This window comes from Peromyscus californicus, unplaced genomic scaffold (genome assembly GCF_007827085.1).
Source record: "Peromyscus californicus insignis strain IS unplaced genomic scaffold, ASM782708v3 Scaffold_10__1_contigs__length_136768540, whole genome shotgun sequence".
Taxonomy (NCBI): domain Eukaryota; kingdom Metazoa; phylum Chordata; class Mammalia; order Rodentia; family Cricetidae; genus Peromyscus; species Peromyscus californicus.
Window position 1 is genome coordinate 92,234,538 of NW_026294391.1, and position 17,456 is coordinate 92,251,993.

Below are 17,456 nucleotides of genomic sequence, written 5' to 3' on the forward strand. Positions count from 1 at the left end.
CCAGCCCCGCTGGGGCCTGGCCTTTTCACCAGCAGGAAGTCCAACCCCAGCTAGGTGCCCCTTCAGAATCACATCTGTGGCCCATGGCCCAGCCCTCTTGCCTTTTGCAGTAGTTTCCCTGGGGCCTGGTTACATGCTTTCCTGGAGGTGGTTACACAAGCTTCCTTGTCTCCACTGTGGTACATTGGGGGAATACTTTTAGGGGTTTCTCTTAAGGACTCTTTCATTTGGGAGTTTATGCTCTTAGGGCGAGGTCTGCTTTTGGGTTGTGAGAAGCTTGAGCAACCCAAAGCTGCTAAGAGCTCTCTGAACTGGGCTCCATGCTGATTTGTGAACTTTAGGTTGGAGATCGCGATTGGAGGTGAGAGGGAATTTACTTTTTTCAAACCTGATTCTCTGATTCTGTCCTCTGGTCATGCTCCAAGGGTACTCAGAGAGCTGATTTCTTTTGCTCTCCTGACCTCTATTCATTAGTTATGCTAAGGCGAACAAATGGTCTTGAAGGGGGAAATTGCCAGCAAGGTACACATAATCTGTGTGAGGACCAAAGAGGGAGACTTCTCTACTCAGCCTGGTCAGGGATATTCTGAAGCTATAAATTCATGGGAACGAGGAGAAAGGGAGAACGGGAAAGCAATTAGGTCTTTTTACATTCCCGGCTGTGGAAAACTTTGTGTGTTTTACTGGGGGTAGTTTTGAAGGCTGTCTTTAGCATCTTTATTGCTTTTATATTTGTTGAAGGTTGTTCTCAGGAGAATGCGGACAATTCTGCTTAGAGCAGGAGGTTGAGATTATTATCCTCACTTTACAGCCCCTGCAGGGTTCAAGGATAGAGGTCGCTTGCCTCAAGGCAAAAGATGGATTAGAATCAGGGATGGAAGCGAACTCCTTTGGAGTTGCAAACCTTCAGCTCTCAACTCGGGGTGGCAGAGGGTGGTAAGGCCAGCCTGTAGGACTTTGCTGTATACTTGGGGCTCATATATTTGGTAGCTCACTTTGCCTGGAAATCCATTTGGTTACACATTCTTGGCCTCAGTTTCTTGATCTATAAAATGAGAATGACCTTGGCCCCTTGGCATCTTGTAGATGGTAAGAAGGTGTAGATGGCTCTGGAATAAAGTGGACGTTGTTGATTGGGTCCCTAAAAAGCATGGAAAAGAGTTGGGGTAAGATGGGGTAGGCAGCAGTTTTTTTTTTTTTTTAGGGCTTCTTGTGAAGGGGTGCCATGCACAGCAAGTCCAGGGTTGTCCTAGCTAGACCTTCTGTGCAGATTTGACCGGTCCTCTTTCTTTTCTTTTGAAATGAATGGCCTTTTTGTTAATGAGAGGAAACAATGCGTCTGAGCTGCTGTTGTGTATGCCTCTTCAGACAGGAGTGCTTTTTTAGGACGGCAGGTGGTAAGGGTCAGAGGGTACCTCTACAAAGGGGTCTTGAGGCCTCTGGCAACCACAGATCTGGAAGGTCAACCAAGGGCTAAATTCAGCCTCACTGGGGCTGCTACTGGTGTGATGATGACATCAAACCTGGCAACGACCATGATTTTTAAAGGAAAGATTTTAGAGGCTTTTAGAAGACTCTGGAGACCTACTTCTGGAATTAATTAGTTGTATGGCTTTGGGGAAAGTCCCCTTTCTGGGCCTCAGTTTCTCTACCTGTAAGATGGAACAGAATTGTACTCCTAACCCTCGACAGTCTGTTCTGTGATTCTTTGTCCCATAGCTAATGGGACTATGACAAAAGCCTTTGAAAGGCTTTTGACTTCCTTGTGCAAAAAAGAGAAATTGGTCTCCTCTGTGGAGGTCAGGTAGCCAGTCAGTTCACCCTTAGCTTTTGCTCCACATGGCTCCCAGTAAAGTAAAATTGTTGAGGCGACCTTCGGGGTCACATGCACTTGATGTCAGGACAGATAGATGTTTGGGTGACTACAGGCTGATTTCTTGTCCTCATGTGTGGGTTTTTTTTCCTTAGCTTTTGCCCTGAAGCTATAGGGTGGACGCAGGGAAAGGACTCATGCTGATACATTCTTGCAGTGTCCTGGGGACACTGTACTCCTTTGTCCTCTGTCCCCAATCACTGCTTTGTACCCTACTAAGGTCCTACGTCGGCTTTGGTACATCTAACTTTCTAGTGCCTTCTATGTAGCTCTTCGTTAGAACCTGGACTGTATAGATTTTTGAAAGTTGATGAGAGTCGGTTAAAAAAAAATTAACAGCAGATGGTAGCAACCAGTGTTATGACGTGGAAGCAGAAATGACTAATGATAGTTTGGAGGACTACTAATACCTTACATTTATCTAGCACTTTACTGCTCACAGGCACTTTAATATGCATTATCTTATTCGAGGTTGTGATAGATCAGCTTAGGCCCGGAGAAAAAGATGTTAAAATGTTTTCTGTGATTGTGTCTATTGCAAAGGGGAGATATTATGAATCAGTAAATGCTTTTTGCAAGTGAATTAGATGAATTAGGCTTTAATGCAGCAACAGACCTCGGAGATTAGAAGTACTGACCAGGCAAGGGGGATGTTAGCTGAAGTGAAAAGGGGTTTCAAGGTGGACATGCTTATGTTTGATAGTGTCTCTTAACTCCATGACTCCATTTTGGCTTTCTAGAAAGTTCTTTTCCAGTAGAATCACTAAGTGTAACAAGGGCCATGTTACTTTACGCCAGGAAGTAGAGGAGTTGGAGGGAAATTGGTTCCTTTCTCCAGCTCTCATTTTTCAGTCTGCAAAATATTCGTTTGCAACGCCTTGTTACACAGACCCTCCTCGTCAGAGCCATGCTGCCTTTGGGTGGCTGCCAACGGTAGTAACATAAGGAAGGGCATAACTTGCGTCTGAATTCTGTCCCTGATTAACATTCCTGCTGTTGAGTTTCTTTTTGGTCTCATGTGATTTCTCTGAGGTTTGAGGATTGTAGATTGATAGTGGCTTGGAGGATTACATTGGTACCAGCCCACAGCTCAGTTCCAGCTGAAGGTGCAAGTGCCCAGGTTAGCACAGCATTGTTAAACCCTGTGCTAAATATCAGGTCTGTCTGCCAACTACACCAATAAGGATTTCTTCAAGCATGGCCACTCAATCCTCTTTTGCCCATGAATCTTGGCAGGTATGCATTCCGGGGAATGAACCTACTGAGCCATTGGTCTGTTTATCCAAAAATCTCCCAGCAGTTTAGTGGCACAGGTGGCTTTAAATCTCAGCTGCCACAGTGGGAATCTCGGATTAGTCGGGAGAGATTCTTGTAGCTGTTTAAGTCTGAAAAAATCTACAGTTTCTCAGTAGAAGAGTTAAAATGCCAGACAGGCTAGATGTGATGGCGAATGCCTGCAATCTCATTACCAGGAGGTTTAGGTAGGGGGATGGCAAGTTCAAGGCCAGTATGACCTACATAATGAGACTCAAATACAAATACAGTCTGGTTGGTTGTGTCTGTAAAGAATAGGGGTCTACAACTAACTTTAACATATTGGTTCTTTGTTTTCTTTCTTCTTTGGTTCTTTTAATACATCTTAACTTACATTATTTTTCTTGAATACAATTATGTTGTGTTTGTCTTAAGAACTTAATGAAAAGATCTCCTTTTTCATGCTTTGTTTAATTGCAAAATTTCTTTGGGTTCTGAATGTGTCTGTGTTAACATCCGGTTAGGTGCTGAACTTAGCCAGGTACAACATTTGCAGCTTAATCTTCAATGCCTGTACACAGGAAGCGGGCCAGGCATTCAGCAAATTATAATTCATGATAATTGACCTGTAGCTCCCAGCCAGTACTTAATTTTTTAAAAATTTTGGTCAGTAATTCCGAGCCCCCTCTTGTTTTGTAAATTTACTTTATTAGTGTGTGTGTGTGTGTGTGTGTGTGTGTGTGTGTGTGTGTGTGTGTGTGTGTGTGTGTGTGACATACCACAGTGCATACACAGAGGTCAGAGGACACCTTCCAGATGTTGGATATCCTACACATCTACTCTAGGTCCTGGGACTTGAGCTCAGGTTGTCAAGCTTGCATGACAAGCACTTTTATTCTCGGAGTCGTCTCATTTTAGAATTGTGTTGCTTATTACATATTCTGCCTTTAAAAATATATATAATATATTAGAGGTTTGATTTCTACCAGACAGGGCTTTCCTGCCTTGGGTTTGCTAAAGTTTAATCCCCCATCTTTTCTTTCTCTCTTTTTCTTTCCCTCTCTTCATCCCTCCCTCCCTCCCTCTCTCCCCCCTCCCTCCCTCCCTCCCTCCCTCCTCCCTCCCTCCTCCCTCCCCCCCTCCCTTTCTCCCTCCCTTCCTTCCACACGAGAACTCACCATGTTGCTCTTGCTGGCCTGGAGCTCACTTTGCAGATGAAGCTGGTCTCAAACTCGCAGACATCTGCCTGCTTCTGCCTCCAGAGTGATGGGGAATAAAAATGTGGGCTCCATCTTACTAAAAGTATGGGGTGGTATATCTTCACAGATTCTGAGCTTTGGGCTGGGCTGGAGCCCAGTTGGAAGGGTATGTGTTTTGCACGCTTGGAACTCCAGGTTCCGGTCCCAGCACTTGATAAACCAGGCACGGTGGCACAGGCCTGCAATCACAGTACTGGGGAGGTGGAGAGAGGAGGAGTCAGAAGTTCAAGGTTATCTTCAGCTACAAAGCAAGATTGAGGACATTCTGGGATATATGAGACCCATCTCAAAAAACAGAAACAAAACGAAACCGAGTTTTTGGTGGCACCCTCTTTGACTTACTGAACACTCACTGGTACACTCCATTTACCGTTTGATGGGTTCATTTTAGAGAAAATCAGACAAAGAACTGAGAATGAGTCTTTCTCTTCCCCCCAACTTCAGATCAGACTCACTTCCTCACTCCCCATCTGTTGTCAGGAGCACTGATTACTGTTCCTACATGGGATTGATGTTCATGGATAATGGGTGGAATGAGGGATCCAGCCATTTGCTGATGGCTGTGTCCTGTGTCATCAGACCAGGAGGGCATCAGGGAATGTATGCTTATATGGGCCTTGGCATTGAGACATGACATTATTTTATTCTTCCCTCCAGAGAAAATGGCAGAGAATTCTCCCATCTTTCATCGGTGCAGTCTTTAGGAGACTACATTCATTATACATAGAGTTGCTGTGGACTGGTGGATTAAGCATCTACATCTAACACTGGGGTTGAATATTACGATGCCTATGGCTTTCTGTGGGAACCTGAGCAAATTATTTAACCTTTTCCTTTCCAGATCTACACCATGAAAATGAATACAGGGAATGCAAAGCTTTTTAATCTGCTAAATAACTATATAGCCACTTAACCCAGAGAAGAAGCTGGGCAAAGCTAATCAGAGTGGCAGATGACCAATGTGGTATTACTTTAATCTCAACCCCTTCTCACTTTTCCCGATGGCTGCTGAGATCCATTCTTCCAATAATGCCTGTTGCTTTTCTCTGGCTTCTTGCCCATGTCTCCATGCCCTTGTAATGCACAGCATGCAAAACTGGGCTCTGTAGCGCTTACGGTCCAGCCCATACCAAGCAGGGAGGAATGCTTTTCCCTCTCGGCCTTTTCATGCCACGCACCTGTGAATACAACCCCACATCATCACGCCTGCTTTTAAATAACAGTCTGTTTCTGGCTCCTGCTCGGTACCTGATTGCAGGCTCGCTGGACTTTGTTCCCTAACCGCACATCCACCACCTTCTCCGTCTTTCTGGGGCTTGTTTTCGATTCGTTCTCTCTGCAAGTCCTCCTCTGAGGATTCTCCTCTTTGAAACCTTTCTAGATGATCCTGACCTGACTCCAGTTATTCTTGTCAGTCTATTAAAATCGTTTGTCCTCCTTTCCCAACCCTCTCAGCACCTTCTCAGAATATTGGGCAAGGGGTTGGGGTATAGCTCAGAGGCAGAGTTTGCGTGCTTAGCATGCATGCCTCTCTGGGTTCAATCCCCAGCACCTCACACACATTTTTTTTTTTTGCTGTTGTTTGGTGAGGGCTCTTGTTTTTGTATGCTTATTCAGTTTCCACTGTTAGCAGGGACAGTTTTTATAAGAAAGGCATGTAATAGTTTAATTCCATGATTACAATGATGTACAGGCATGTTAATTGTTGTGGGCCTGGGTAATGGTGATTAAGTGACTGACAAGACTTGATGATGTTTTGTATCTCCCTGCCCCCATGGTGGCCTGTGTTCCCTTGAGGTCTCATGGACATGGTTCTTATGTCTGTTGTGCCCAAGGAGTTTATCTTTGGATCTGTTGGTTTGTTTGTTTTTTCGAGACAGAGTTTCTCTGTGTTGTCCTGGCTGTCCTGGAACTAGCTCTGTAGACCAGGCTGACCTTGAACTCAGAGACCTACCTGCCTCTGCCTCCTCAGTGCTAGGATTAAAGAGGTACACCACCATCGCCTGGCTCTGATCTGTTTTTGAAATAGCCAGAGGACAGAAACAGGCTCAGTTCTAGAGCACACAAGTCTTATAGAAGTTCTGCCACAAACTGCCCGTTATTCAACCATGGCCCACTCTGATCCAAAGTATGACTTTCATCCAGATCAGGAAATTAGGATGCTGGATCTACGTCTCTATCCCTTGGCAGATATCTGGGCACGGCAACTTTAATTTCTTGCTTTACTATAGAGATAAAAAGAATGTTATTAGGCCAGTGACTCACTTTTCTTTTTTTCTCCTGTACTTTTGAGTGCTAGCTCATTGTCATTGTGTCTACTTGAAATATTCTCAACAAGAGCCAAGTTTTTCAGCTTGTCCTTGTCTTTCATATCTTTTTATTATTATCATTTATTTTGAAGTACTGCAGAATGGATCCCATGCTTTGTGTGTACTAGGTAAGTGTCATGCCAATGAGCTATAACCAAGCTTCGTTTTTTGCTGTGTGCATATGCTTTGTTACATTGAGAGTACATTCGTCTCAAAGGTCCCTATCTGGCCAGGCTGAAGAGGCATGAAGAGAGCTTTGGATATGGAGAGGAGTGATTAGCTGGTTATAATGCAGATGCCTGACTCCCTCTATAGACACCTAAGCAGGTCCAGGGTAAGGATGGCATTATGATTTTTTTTTTGAGATAGCCTATGTAACCCTGGCTGTCCTAGAATTTACAGAGATCTGCCTGCCTCTGCCTCCTTAGTGCTGGCATCAAAGATTGTACCACAGGGGGTGGGGCTGGCTTCTGAATTTTTTGTTGGGGTTTGAGACAGGGTCTCACTATGTAGCTCTGGCTGTCCAGAAACTCACTACTTAGACCAGGCTGGCCACAAAGTCACAGAGATCTGCCTGCCTCTGCCTCCCAAGTGCTGAGATTAAAGGCATGCGCCACTACACTCAGATTTGCATCATGAATTTATATATTTTATATATATATTTTTTCTCTTTTTCTTTTTTTTTCTTTTCTTTTTTCAAGACAGGGTTTCTCTGTGTAGCTTTGCGCCTGTCCTGGAACTCACTCTGTAACCCAGGCTGGCCTCGAACTCACAGAGATCCGCCTGCCTCTGCCTCTCAGTGCTGAGATTAAAGGCATGCGCCACCACCGCCCAGCTCTGTATCATGAATTTTAAAGAAATTCCTTGGTGGACTGGTGGTGTGCCCAGCGTGAACAGAACAGCACTGTGTGATCAGGTATAGTGGTCATACTCCAGAAATGGACGGTCTCTCACAAAAACAAAACTAACCCCAAACTAAACTCCCACACAGTTCAAATGTTGGTCAGTCTTGGGTCCCATTTGGGGAGACATCTGGTGGCTGAAATAATAAGTGGGAAGAGCACTTGAGTGCTCTTCATGACTGACATGAAACTGTGGGCAAGCATTTAGGCTTCTGAAAGCAGTGTATATAGGTTGGTAGTATAGGCTATATAGGTAGTTTATGTAGGTAGTATGGCTTAAGTGAGATGGTAAGGACAAGTTTTTGTGAAGGGAGTGTTAAGGGAGTTGTTCTCATTAGAATATTTCAAGCAGGCCTTTGTTACCCTCTAGTTCTCCATTTCTCTCCTCTAGGCCAGTAAGTGCTCTCAATTGCCAGGAGGCCATTTTGACACCTGGTTGCTGCATGCTAGCTCTCTGTATGGGAGACTTGTTTTAAATGGTTGTAAGAATTTATTCCTTCTTAAACTTTTTTTTGAGATTTTTATTTTATGTATATGGATGTTTTGCCTGCATGTATGTCTGGGCACCATGTGTGTTCCTGGTGCCTGCTGGAAGTCAGAAGAGGGCATGGGATCTCCCCAGGACTGCAGTTACAGATGGTTGGGAGCTACCATGTGGGTGCTGGGACCTGAACCTTGATCCTTTGCAAGAGCAATTCTTGAGCCATATCTCCAGCCCCAAATTTATTCATTCCTGTATTCATTTAATAAATGTTTATGAATATCTGTTGCATGCCAAACATTGGTGCCAGGCGCTGGAGATTCAACAAGAAGTAATAAGTTTAGATGAGAAAGACAAGACTACGGGGTCAACTCATTTATAATGTTATATGTAAAGTCAAACACCCGAATGAAACAGAATGGGAAGGCGTTTTCGACAATGCATTTAAGGAAGATTCCCGCCCCCCCCCCCCCCCCCCCCCCCCCCCGAGATGACATTTGATTTGAGCTGGCACATGTAGGAGGCATGTTAACTTCATCAGAGCAGGGGCCCTTGGTAGTCTTATTCTCTGTTTGCATACCTAGAATGAGGCCCAACAAAGAGGGAAACGAAGAGAATTCTGGACATAAGACACAATGTATGGGTCAGTCACAGGAGCATAGGCCTTTGCATTGAGGAGGCATACGCAGGCTGATCTCTGAGTTTTAGGCTATCCTGGTCTACGTAATGAGTTCCAGGCCAGCCAGGGCTACATAGAGAGAAATCCTGTCTTTAAAAAAGAAAGAAAGAAAGATTGAATGTGTGACGGGCTGAGGGTGTTCATGTTCAAGCTAAATTTGATCCTGATCCCTGCTAAAACAAAAGCAAAAAATTCTAGACATACTGCTGCTGCCTCCTTCATATGACAGTGTCTCAACTGTAACCTTGCATCTTATCAGGGTCACATTTCCTGTTTCTTCCTCGCCAAGGCAAGTGAAGCTTTAAGAATGCTTTGTCATTTCTGGGCCATTGATAAAAGTCACAGATGCTCATGAAGTTTCATTAGGGGATATGCAATACAGAGAATCGTGTTCTCTGTCCTGTCCCAAGGAAGACCCATGCCGTCAAGGACAGATGCCCAGAACATTGAGGTAAGTTAGCAGAGATGAGTGGAGATAGCACACACCCGTGTACAACCTGGGGGCGATGATTTAGTTCTTCATGAGATGGTTGCCCTCCTGAATGCCCTCCACAGCAGAATTCAACACGAGGTCTTCCCTCCTCCCTCCCTCCCTCCACCCATCCCTCCCTCCTTCCCTCCCTCTCTATTTCTTGCCCTCCCCCTCCCTCCCCCTCCCTCCTTACCTTTTTTTTTCAAGACTTGTTGCTGCCTTCCTACCTTTCTTTTTCATATTCTTTCTTTCCCATTGCTCTGTCTTTCTACCTGACAACTCCATTCAAGTTGGCCTCCTTCCAGAGTATTTCACGGCTCTAACACGATGCCTTTTACAATGTAAAAATGCCTGTTTCAGGACTGGCAAGATGGCTCAGCAGGTAAAGGCACTTGCTGCTAAGCCTGTTGACTTGGATTCAATCTCTGGGACTCATAATGGAAGAAGAGGACCTACCCCTGCAAGTGGTCTTCTGATCACACGAAGTAAAGAGATGTAATCAAAATCTCCATTTCATTAGAGAATGTGACATGCCTGGGGGAACTGGGAAGAAACTACCTCCATTTTAAAGGTTCACAATGAAGTAAGAATGGCATGTGGACAGACTTCATTGGCTATCTGGGAAAGAATGAGTTAAAAAAACTGCTTTTCCAGTTTTAATATATTACCCTTCAACATTCTTTGTAACTTTGAATTCTTGGATATTTTATTTTATTTTATTATGCACTAGTGTGTGTGTGTGTGTGTGTGTGTGTGTGTGTGTGTGTGTGTGTGTGTGTGTGTGCTATGTGCATGTGTGGCAATTTTGGGAGTTGGTTCGCTCCTCCTTCCATGTTGGTCCTGGAGATAGAACTTGGGTGGTTGGGTTTGGCACCAAATACCGGCTGAGCTATCTTTATATCCCATTTTTATTTCATTTTAAAAAGTAAAAAAGCCAGGCTGGGTATGGTGGCACACATCTTTAATCCCAGCACTGGGGTGTAAAAGGCAAGCAGATCAATGTGATTTGGGGGCCAGCCTGGTCCACATAGTGAGTTCCAGGCTAGCCGGGACTATGTAGTGTGACAGTATCTCAAAAAAAAAAAAAGGAGGAAAAGAGAAATTAATTTTTAAAGAAAACTGTTGCATTGTTTATTTTAGAAATTCTCCTTTTGTGTTGGCCTGGAAGTTGAGTTTCTTTAGACAGAGGGGACTGAGACTGGATTCAAAGTACTGTGAGTATAAAGAAGGAAGACGGCCTTTATGCATAGTTCTTTAAAAGGGGCGGAGCCAGAAACCCCTTTGACTTTATGGGTTTATTTAAGACATTCTGCTCGAAGATTTCAGGCTTTGGATTTTTCATGTTTTCTAATGTTAGTGTAAACAGAACTGCTACACACACACACACACACAAAATGAATATAGTTATTATTCCTCTTCCTAGTCGCTGCTGTCATTTTCTATTATTTCTTTGTGTGAGTTTGTTTAAAAGGAAAAACACAGCCGGGCGGTGGTGGCGCACGCCTTTAATCCCAGCACTCGGGAGGCAGAGCCAGGCGGATCTCTGTGAGTTCGAGGCCAGCCTGGGCTACCAAGTGAGTTCCAGGAAAAGGCGCAAAGCTACACAGAGAAACCCTGTCTCGAAAAACCAAAAAAAAAAAAAAAAAAAAAAAAAAAAGGAAAAACACTTTTTGTAATGACTATTTGAGTTTAAAAATTAATGGACCTCACCAGGAGTTGTGGCGCACACCTTTAATCCCAGCACTCAGGAGGCAGAGGCAGGCAGATCTGTGGGTTCAAGGCCAGCCTGGTCTACAAGAATGAGTTCCAGGACAGCCAGGGCTACACAGAGAAACCCTGTTTTGAAAATAAAAAAAAAAAGAAAACACAACAAAGCAAACGAACAAAAGAAAGGAAGGAAGAAAGAAAGAAAAATAAATAAACCAGCCAGGCATGGTGGCACACACCTTTAATCCAAGCACTTTGGAGGCAGAGGCAGGTGGATCTCTCATTTCGAAGCTAGCCTGGTCTACATAATAAATTTTAGTATAGACAGAGCTACATAAGAGACTCTGTCTCAAACCCCCCCCCCCAAACAAAAACCCCAAATCAAATCAAAAAACCCTGTTTTCAAAGAAAAATAATGACAAAAATTTCTAGTTACCTTACCCTGGTCTAGTGGGTTTTTTTGTTGTTGTTTTGTTTTTGTTTTTTTGAGACAGGGTTTCTCTGTGTAGTTTTGGTGCCTGTCCTGGATCTCTGTAGACCAGGCTGGCCTCGAACTCACAGAGATACACCTGACTCTGCCTCCTGAGTGCTGGGATTAAAGGCTTGCGCCACCATCGCCCAGTCTGGTCTAGTGTTTTTAAGCAGCTGGCTTTTCCCATATTCCTTGCCCAGGGTTGGTGCTGTTTGCTGCCTCCTTTTCCAGACAGTATTGCAGCTATCAATACCTTTCCACCCAGGTGCAGTATTGTTCTGTATTGGTTGGTTCCAAAGGATGTGGGCAACCGGGGATGTGGAGGTGCTGGAAGTGTGGTGCTTTGGGCAGGAACAGTGCAAACTCTGGCCTGCGGCAGGTGCTCAGGTGTGTAGAAGGAGAACGAGATCATCTGGAGGGAAAGGAAGCATGCGTCCATCATCATTCCAGCTCAGTGCCTTCCATCTCCCCATCTCCATCACACATCAGCGGGGCTGTCATCTTGGGGTATATTTGGCCTGTGAGTGGAATGGCCTCTGCCAGTTCACCAGCTGTGTTTGCAGAAAAACTCTAGCTGACTGTGCTCTGGCTGTTGCTAGCAAAGAGACATTTCATTCAGGTGCTGATTAAATAAGGCACAGAGCCAGACTGCACATTAAGGCCCTTAACTGTGGCTCTGGGAGCTCTGAGTAAACATTTATTAGATGTTCTGGGCACAGCGTTAGCAGAGGACCATGGTGAGGTGTTATCTTCAGAAATCCGGTTGAAGGAAATGGGAGCTAGGAGACACTTCTAGAAGGAGATGGATCCTCTTTTCCTAGAGTAACCAGACCCGAGTTGCTGGCATGTACACAGAAGGACTAGAGAGGTTTCCTCACTGCCATTAACTTGCTGAGACTCAACACATCTCAGGATTGGGACACAGCAGGGTTCCTGACTAAGTAGGGCAATAGAAATATCTCCTTGTCCTAATGTAAGTTGGGCCTAGTGGAGAGAGCTTTGGAGTTCTGTTTCCGAGCTCTGGCTTTGAGCCCATTACCATGTGACCTTAGGCATGCTGTTTAACTACTCAATCAGTTTCACTCATCTGTAACATGGGAGTACTAACAGCACTCACCAAACAGGGTTGTTGTGAGAATGAAATGAAGTCATTTCAATCAAGAATTGAGCAGTAGTCTTGGCTCACTGTGAGCAAAGCAAAGGATGTTAGTTTTTTACTGGCAGTCATTGTAGTACTGTATATTTCAAGGCAGGAGTGGTAGATGGTGGGTCTGTGGGCTGAGGTGTTACAGTCCTGAGTTCAAATCCTTTTAGCTACGTGACCCTGGGTAGCTTAGCCTGTGTTTCCATATTTGTGAAATGAAATGATCACATATAAATATACTGGGGTTGTGTAAAGATGAGAAACCATTAATAAGTCACTTACTGTAGTAAATGGTATGCGCAGAATGTGCATTCAGTATCTTTTAGCTGTGATAGCGATGAGGAAGGTAATGACAGTCACTACTACTATTGTTACCCCAACTACCATGATGGCAACTAAAATGAGAGGTTCCTTCATGGTTAGCATTATGACTTGCTGTTTCGACCTTGGGTGCCTGATGGTAGGGTTTGATACTGGATTTAGAATTTTTGTTAACAAAAGCATCCCTGCAATCTTTGTGTCAGGCATGCGGTGGGCAGAGATACTGGTTTTCATGAAGCTAGCACCTGGGTGGTAATGGTTGTGGACATTATGAAGATTACCTTAGGTTAACCAGTCCTTTGGGAGAATGGGGGGCAGGAGGTGGTTCTGGTGGCTTTCCAGGGACCTCTTGGCTTACTTATTCCTGCTCTTTATTAGTGGGCTGACTCAATGATGCAAGCTATCTTGAGATTGGTAGTCTAGGAAACCAGTGATGAGCAGAAGTATGAAGGGTGTGGTTTTCTGTGGGTGGGGTAGATAGAGAGAGGTGAATGGGTTTCATTTTTACATTTTTCTTAATGTCTTTTGATTGAGGTAATTGTGGAGAATGAACCACTCACAGGGCTTAGAGAAAGGCAGGTTTACTTTTTTTACTTTTTTAAGATTTATTTATTTATTGCATATACAGAAGCGGGTGCCAGATCTCATTACAGATGGTTGTGAGCCACCATGTGGGTGCTGGGAATTGAACTCAGAACCTCTGGAAGAGCAGTCTGTACTCTTAACCTCTGAGCCATCTCTCCAGCCCTACTTTTTTACTTTTTATTTTGTTGCCAAGCTCGGGGATAGAACCCAAGGCCTTGTGCATACTGGACGAGTATTCTGCCTCTGAGCTACATACATACCCAGTTCCAGAGGAGCATGTTTTAAAGCAGACCAGTATCTTAGCTAAAAGGAAAGCACATTGTGGCAGAAGGTGGTTGTTAGGGGATCAGATTCCTGATGCCTTTACTTACAGTGTCAGCAAATAGACCAAAACAAAGCCACAGCACCACCAGCGAATCCCAGTGCCTTCTACAATCCTAGTATTTAGTAAACCTCTCCTTTCAAGAACTGTCACTGTTTTAAAATAGACTGTGCTCTGGAGTCTAAGCCACCAGTCACGGGAGGGAGACCCAGTTTAAATGTGGTTTCTAGGCCTTACTACTTTGTCATGTGACTTTACAGCCACGGGATAGGGAGGTGCCTCACCCCCACCTTGGAAGATCTGTGGGTATATTCACAAGCATTGGTGGGTAAATAGGCAGTTCTTTAGTTGAGGACTGAGGAGACTAAGGTGTTTTCCTGCAATAGTCCTGGTTCCCTGGGAGAGCTGTTTGGAGCACATGTCTATAGCAAACTGCAACCCAAGGGAAGGGCATACTTTAGAAATGAGCTTTTCCAAACTCACCATTCTAAGACCTAGGAAGGACTGCAATGAAGGATCCAGTTCACATCAGTACTTCCTCCTTATCCGTTTGCATTTGTTAAGGGTTTCCTTTATTGGAGCTTCAGGCGCTTGGGTGTGTGTGTGTGTGTGCCTGTCACTGCACTTTTATTCTGTTCACTGCACTTTATTCTCTGTACCCTGCAGGAATGTTGCTGAGGCTCATGTGCACAAGTGCCTCATTATCTTGAACATTTTCACACTGGGCCCCCTGGGCTGCCAGCTGCTGCTTCTCCCCCGGGCATTTCTCATTCCCAGCCATGAGCAATGTGGGCACCCAGAGGAAAGTGACTCATTTTACCTGTGGGTCTCCACTCCATGCAACTGCCCTATCCAGCTCTCAAAAGAACAGCCTTGTGAGCTAGCACCAGCCAAGGTCAAGTGTCCTTGCTTGCTTGTGGGATTTTTATTTTTTTTATTTTTTGGCCAGTAAATGAAGAAAAGAGATTGACCTCCAGCCCTGTGGCTGTCCACCCTGGAAAGGCCCCTTAGGGGGAAGTATTGTCTTAGGCCAAGGTTAGGGGTGATGTCTTATTGGCCAAGGCTGAGTGGGATTTGCAAAGAATGCGAAGGCCGCTGTGTCCCTGGGTCTCCAGAGCAGCCCGTTCTTGTTTGGCCATGTTTCACTTCACAGCTAGCGCTGTGTTTGCTCAGATGGACGCATGTGGAAACTGGGATCAGCTTCCCAAATTTCTTACTCCCTGAAAAACAATTTGCAAAGTATATTGTGGCCCACACCTGTTACTATTTTTGAAATCCTCCTTTTCCACAGGCACTTCACTGTAACCTAGGATTAAGTTCCCGATCCTGCTCAGACTGGCCCCCTTTTGGGGTTCTTCAGTTTCATTGAGAATAGAACTTAAAAACTGACTCAGAAGAAGTATAAAGAATATTTTAATAGAGTTTTAGAGAAAACGACAGTCCAGTCCAGCCAAGTTGTATATCCTGGCAGCTGCCTAGAGGAGGGAGATGGGTAAGAGGAAGAAAAGGTTTTTTTTTTTTTTTTTTGAGCTAGATCTAAGTTTGCAAGTAGCTCCATGGTCAGGGACGGGGAACATCAGAGAAAGAATGAAAATACTTGGTGTCAGGGCAAGCGTATGTAGGACTTATTTTTATTTCCTTTTTGTTTTTAGAGACACAGTCTCACTGTGTAGCCCTGGCTGTCCTGGAACTCACTCTGTAGACCAGGCTGGCCTCAGACTCAGAGATCTGCCTGCCTCTGCCTCCTTAGTTTGGGAGCGAAGGGGTGAGCCCCTGAAGCCTGGCATAGGATTTATTTTTAAGTTTTTATTGTATAGGCTTAGGATTTTAGCTGTTATCCAAAGGAGTCATAAAAAGGAGGGAAAGAAGAAGTTACACTTTTTGAGTTAGAGATCCGAAAAGCAGGGCAGGCTTACCAGCAAGTGCACTGAGGAAAAGGATGCTGGGAAGTGTAAGCACATTGTCTTAGTGAAAGAGGGCAATTAGCCGCTCCTGAGCATGTTTTCAGCTTTCCTGAAGGTAGTCTCCTGGCACAGTGACAAGCACAAGTGTATTGGTGATTGAGGGCAGGGAGGGTGGTGATAGCACGTTTTCTGATATTGTGACCTTTTGTGCAGTTTAGAACATTGTTTCCACCCAGACTCAGAGGTAGAGCTCAGATCCCATTCTCTTAAGTCAAAATCATGTACTTGAAGGAGAATTGTTAGGAGGAGGTTAGCTTTCCTTTAACGGGCCTCAACAAAGGCTGCAGTCTCTGCCTTCCTTTCATAAGGCTTTTTTTTGTAAAAAAATTTTTTCAGGACAAGGTTTCTCTGTAATAGTCTAGGTGTCCTGAAACTAGCTCTGTAGACCAGGCTGGCCTGCCTCTGCCTCCCTGGTGCTGGGATTAAAGGCGTGCGCCACCACTGCCCTGCAGCTTTGTAAATCTTAAGGAGGAGTAATTGTGATGTTTCCCTTTCTGCAAATTGCTGTGGTACTAGAGAGATGAGCTGGGCATGAGTGGGAGGGACCAGCCTCAATGACCTCCCCGTCTGATGGTTGCCTGACCAGCTATCTAGCGCCTCCACATTCTTCATGTCATCCCTTGTCAATGCGTTTCTCATCTTCTTGTCATGTACTTTAGGCATAGCTGGCTCCCAATTCTGGGATTACAGGTGACATGACTGTCGTACAGAAATGCTTCTTGCCTTTTGAGTCTTCTGCAGACCTTTGAACTGCTATAAACCGGGAACAGGGTCTGATGGGCAAAGAAGTGTGAGATTTCAGAGGAGGTGCTCGTAGTAATTTTTCATGATCTTACCCACTCCTGGAAAAGTTGACAGTAATAATAACACTCGTGACTTTGTGTTTTAGACAAGGTCTTTGTCTTTTTATGTAGTCCAGGTTGCTCCTTAACTCAGGACCCTTCTGTCTCCGTTTCTGAGGTTCAGGATTACAGGTGTGCACCACCATGCACCAAACCAATCTGTAACATTTTTGAACACTCATTAACTCTGCTGTAGGCTTGGCGCTAAGTCTTCTGCCCATGCACTGCTTCAGTTGCAGCCTTCCACAAAGATCACTTTGGGTTGATCTCACATTTTCACTTGCTTCCAGTCCGTTTGCCCTTTTGTTGACTTGGAGATGCAGGCTATTCTAGCAGCTCTTTCTTCGCTTGTTGAATCAGCTGAGTGATGGGGAAAAGAGCTAAAAACAAACAAACAACCCTCAGATTAGCTCAGAGGTGGCTATCGCCCCTCGTTATTTTTCCTTTCTTTCTTTTCTTTTTCTTTCTTTCTTTTTTTTTTTTCCAAGACACAGTTTCTCTGTAACCACCCTGGCTGTCCTGGAACTCATTCTGTACACCAGGCTGGCCTTGAACTCACAGAGATTCACCTGTCTCCGCCTCCCGAGTGCTGGGATTAAAGGCGTATGCCACCATACCTGGCATATTCCCTCATTTTTTAGATGAGTAAACAGACTCCGAGAGGTGAAATGATTCTCCAAAGCGGCAGAGAAGGGCAGAGAGTGAAGTCAGAATTAGAGTATGAAGAACTCCATGAGAAGGATAAAAAACCTCTTCACCAAGATCAGCATGTTAACAGCAGGTGCAAAAAAGAGGCCTTAGATATGCAAGTGACGACCTATAGCGGCTCCAGTCTGTATGGCAGCGATACCAGAGCTTTCATTCTCCCAG

At 44.7% G+C, this 17,456-nt stretch overlaps 1 protein-coding gene across 6 annotated transcripts in view; it reads left to right on the forward strand.

Annotated features, from left to right (window-relative positions):
- The window catches only part of Tmem164 (transmembrane protein 164), a 174,171-nt gene that overhangs the window by 1,858 nt on the left and 154,857 nt on the right, over positions 1-17,456 (forward strand). The window lies entirely within an intron of this gene.